This window comes from Salvelinus sp. IW2-2015, unplaced genomic scaffold (genome assembly GCF_002910315.2).
Source record: "Salvelinus sp. IW2-2015 unplaced genomic scaffold, ASM291031v2 Un_scaffold3483, whole genome shotgun sequence".
Classification (NCBI taxonomy): domain Eukaryota; kingdom Metazoa; phylum Chordata; class Actinopteri; order Salmoniformes; family Salmonidae; genus Salvelinus; species Salvelinus sp. IW2-2015.
This window is the reverse complement of record NW_019944763.1, coordinates 93,662-98,959: the sequence shown is the minus strand read 5'-3', so window position 1 is coordinate 98,959 and position 5,298 is coordinate 93,662.

Below are 5,298 nucleotides of genomic sequence, written 5' to 3'. Positions count from 1 at the left end.
GTTGTGTTTGTACATGCGGTGTGGTGGTGATGTGATTGTGATGGTGTGGTGTCTTGGTTGTTTCGGTGCGTCGCTCGGGGTCGTGATATGAGTGTCTGACGCTACCGACATCCATTCGCTTGCTCGCCTGTCACTCGACTGGTCTATGTGCTGTGAGGCACTGGTCTGGGGGAGGTGAAGGGCGTAGTTGTGAGCACATGTGTCCTTTGACCTCGAACATTGGTTCCAGTATCTTTGTCACGGAGGCGGATTGACGCTCTGCCCTCACATGGGACCTGACGGCACTAGACCGGGAGTGAGAGTCATCCAGCTGACAAATCTACACAGCAGGACATTAACGAGTAATAGCTGGTATTGAATCAATGTTCTTGTGTGTAATTAGATTGAGACTAGCGTCAACAAGGAGATGAGATACCTCAACAATTCTGCGCTCGAGTCAACACTAGGAAGAATAAACATAGTACTGCTAATACATACACCCTATGCACAACTGGCCATTTGCACACTTAGAAATATTGATATTATACAATTAGATGTTGCGATCGGACAGTGTACAAGAGAAAGAATGCCTAACTGTACTAGTTCTCTCAATGGGTGCTCTTTTGCGTGCTCTTTTTGCATCACGCGCGGAGGCGGTGTTGGCGACTAGACAGAGCTGGTACGAGCGTAGGAGCCACCATTCGGACAGGCGAAGGCAGCATACAGCATACTTTTGGAGTCAGAGGAGGTAAATCGGCAAGGGTATGATAGGAGATGAGTACTTTTTTGCGCAGACAGCCGACCTATCTTCAGTTCTCTGGCCTCCACCTCGGGGAGCACTAGTGGTTGTCACTGTCATGGTGTCGATAGGAGCTCAGGCTCTGTAAGACCGGTCCATGGCTGAGGAGCTGCTGCTCCTTATGGATCAGTTCCGCCTCTCGTGCTGAGCGTACTCTTTCGGTCATGGGAGAGATACACAAAATCGAGATCTCCGTCGTGATATGTCTACCCTAAATGTGAATAGGGTCTAGCCATACTTGCACGAGGTGAGCCACGCAAGGTCACCAGAGCTAGAGCTCGGCTATGGGCTCGTAACAGGTCCAGACTGAGAGTGCTTGCGGATGTGCCGTAGCTCACCGAGGCCCTCGAGAGCTGGAGGACGCTGCAGAAACAACAGGACAGACAGATTACCGTGGGGCTCATCACACGGTTCATCCTACGTGTGGCCCTGAGAGCGTTGAGGCGCTGGACCTCAGGCCGCCGTGCCCTAATCACCCTAGGCCTCGAGATGCCTGTAAGTCAGGCCCTAGCTGGAGCCCAGGCTTAAAGCTGCCTCTTACAGGCAGACTGATAGTGGGGGCGTCGATGAGAGCTTGTAGCCGTGGCCCTCTACCCCTAGCTGGCATTAACGGCCTCGTTAACCAACTGAGCGTCGAGCTGCGACGTGATGTACACACAGCGCGTAAAAGGCGTGCCTACGTTAGGGGCCGATCACCGAGTCTCGGCCCTTGGACCTTCCTCACGCGAGCTTTGGAGGCCTTGGCCCTTACTCTCAGGCTGCGACAAGGCCAGACTGCTCTTACCAGAGCAGTCTAGTGTGGGACACCAGGAGGCCTTAGGCTTTCAAGCCTCATCGCATCCAGAGTCCATTGTGGAGGACTGATCAAGAACACATGGAGATAGCTCTAGGTCATATCTCACTCAGCGTGAGATTGGCAACGAGCGTCATCTGGGTGCGCGCTGGACAATACTAAAGGAGCTATGCATCGGATAGAAGCTCTCTCGTAAGAGGTCTATACGAAGAACCTCAGTGGGACACGCAGAAAATTATTTTGTATGCGCCCTGGTCCATATATGGCGTAGTTGAGAGTGGACGAGCAGCTCGCGGGTCCTGAGACTGTTCAAAGCCTCATCCCAGGGAGACACAGATATGGACAATACCATTGGCGCCTGACACAAGGAATAACGTCTAAGGCGCACTCCAGAAGGACAGGAGAGGTTCTCTGGCCGTGCTTTCTCGAGAACCGCCTAACACTGAGGGCCTCTATGGGTACCCTAGATCTTCTCATCAGGAGGGGGGAGCCGCAGAGTACGAACTGGCGCACATACGGAAGGGAAGCGATTAGAAGGGTCACTGTAAAGATACGCAGGACACATACACTTGGAGCGAGACCTCGCGCTGAGGCCCGGCCTTACTACACTCACAGCAGCACTTCACGTGGTCTCTAGAAGGCCAGGAGTAGTCGAGCAGAACTAGGCACACAGGTGGACCATTGAGTCTCCAGACCGTATTCAGCTTGGGACCTTCCTGAATATGGGACATTATCGTATTCGCAGCGTCGAGTCATGGCATTTAAGATAATTCTTCTATCACTGAAATGCTCGTTCTCCAGAAGTTCGTGACAGACTCTGGCAGGCAAGCAATATATGGCGCCATTCAGCACTAATATCCAATATTCTGAATGAAATAAGAAACCTGGAGAGCCCAGAGACAACATTATTATTGTTTACTATAGTTCTCTGAGCCAGAGAAATACAGACGGCGTCCTACAAAATGTATATTTACAGCTTGTCCTCTTTATAAAAGTTTGTCACATAGCAAGTTCAGTCTATATAGAGTTGAAACATAAAGTTCTAATTCTGCAGCAGAATAATAACAATGATCCAGGTCACACACAATGTATATATCTTGTTCATTAATGCATGGCTATGATCTAAGCCTATCGCAGTAAATATCGACTGAGAGTCGCTCAAGGTAACAGATGTCCCTACATCACCCTTCACATTATTAATCCGAATTAAGAACGTCAGGCCCAGGAACTGGCCTAAGATCTGGACGCCAGAGTATTGCTCGTCTATCGCTAATGCAATGCAGCATAATGATCGCTGGCTGCCCTATTCTTAAGTGAGCAGCGTATAAAATCATTAACATTTGTATTGATGAAAGAGCAACATGACAAGCATACTACAATTATCTGTCAGGAGTGCCCCTGTAGTTTGATAGATATCTTAGAAAAAAAAAAAAAAAATATATATAAAAGTATATCAATATATATATAGAAATAACAAGTCAAACCGCTCAATAAAAAGAATGAATGAATTAATGAAGCAGATTTCTAAATAAAATCACTAAAGTAAGACAAATTAAAAGATATTGAAGGGCTACGGTCAACAATTTACGAAAACGCATCAAAATCAATGCACAGAGTCGTCGAAAGTACAAGAGCACATTAGGGTAAGAGCCACAATATAGGGGCTAGCTACCGGAGTTATATCGGACAGACTCGAGGACGCATTAAAGTAGGGTTAAGTATAACTACGCAAAGATTTTGAGCGACTGAGGTGTCAGAGCCCATTATGATCCGTAGGGCTAGCTGTGTCAAGGCATGAGAATGACAGACTGGCGCCACAATTAGCTAGTCTACCAGGAATGACAGACTGGCGCCACATATATAGCTAGTCTATTCCAGAATGAGCAACTGGCGCCACAATGATAGGCTGTCTACAGAATAAGACTGGCTGCCAAATATAGCTAGTCTAGCCAGAATGACATACTGGCACCACATATACTAGGTCTACCAGAATGAACAGACTCCCTTGGACGGTTTGGCTTTTGGCAGTGGGTGGACACCCTACTAAACAGACTTTGCAGACGACCACAGAAAATCCTCAAGTCGCTTGTGTGAAAGCGGCGCCACTCTGTCAACGGGAGCTCGGTGCTTATTATTGGGATATTTAGGTGACGAATACCCGATTTTTGGGGGGATAATAAATGCTAATGGATGTCAGAGAAAGATCCCCCGGAACGATTTCAGACCCTCATGAAGAATCACATTTGTCTTTGGAAAAGTGTATATTTTGTAACGTATGGAAGTGAAATGTCATACGAAAGCTCATTTTCACGCACTTTGGCAGTGAGTGGACACCCTACTAATAGTGATAAATCATCGGGCGGTCCCTGACAATTTCCCAGCCTCTTAACGAGAGGCTTCATCAATTAATTCATACACTACACACTGAATATATTGCAATTCGTTTTCACAATTCAACATGACAGCAATTAATTATTTGAGTTTGGCTTGTTTGGAGCCAAACATATATCAGAACGTATATTAGGGACACTTGTGTAGAATATGGGAAAATACTGTTCATCTGTAACTGCCGTTTATTCCCGGGTGAACCCAGTTTAGTTTTAGTTTATTAATTCAACCATTTTAAAAAACACATCACAGATAAAACCGTAATAAGTCTATACAATGCGACATGAATAACATCCGAGGGTAAAACTCATAAAGTCTGGGGACTTATTTCAACTGTGGTCCTCTCTGAGATGGAGGAAGACAGACAGAGGCTAACGTGTGTGTGCTTGTTCTTCATATATTCATTGAGAGAACCCGTCAGCACGAAGAAGCGAATGAGTAACAAAATCCGGTCTGTGATAATAAGAAGAGAGCTTCGCACACAGGTGAGGAACATCCTTCTACTTCGAGTGTATTAGACGGTGCTCTATTCCTACTATACCGCATCTAGTTGTGTTGCATCAGTGGACACCCCTCTGCGGACTACCGATAGACTAAATGCTACTTACACGGTAGGCTACCTGCGTAGGAAGTATATTGTTGTCTCCACGCCCCCTCACTCGTATATAGCTACTCGCATAACAGCTGAGCATGATAGTGCGTGCATGTAGAGGCTAGCGCAAGTTTCCAGCTACGAAAATGCGACGCGGAGTACTGGGTGCATTGTCACAACTGGGACGCACTCGTTTGACGCAATATATCTGTTGACTGCTCTGCATTTCTCGCATTTACGGTCACATTTCTTCAAAACTGAACTAACTCACAAATAGCCCTATTCATCGTTCATTACACTCTACGTGAGAGGTTGGGACTAGATGCTGATATGACTTTTGCGCCATATTACACCATTTTAATAACTACTTGATTATTAGATACATGTTCCAGCTTCTATTATAAACTTGGTGATCTGGCCTATCTGTTTAATAATCCTGCCCACGTCGTTTGAGGTCGTTGTACAACTTTATATTTAAAAGTCGACTCAATCTGCTTCTTTCAAGGAGCCAGCTATATACTGGGCGATGTGGATTGGAGCTGAGAGTATAAGAGATGGTAGAGACTTATTGGGGATGACAGTAATTAATAAGGGTGAGGAGCAGGAATAATACCAAGGTTGCATGATTCATTTATGAGAAAAGAGTACTGACATCGAATTTATAATATCGTGTATATATAAATGGGGATGAGCTTAGATTTACATTATTTAGGACGCGTGTACATAGGAAGTCTCACAAGCGGAGGC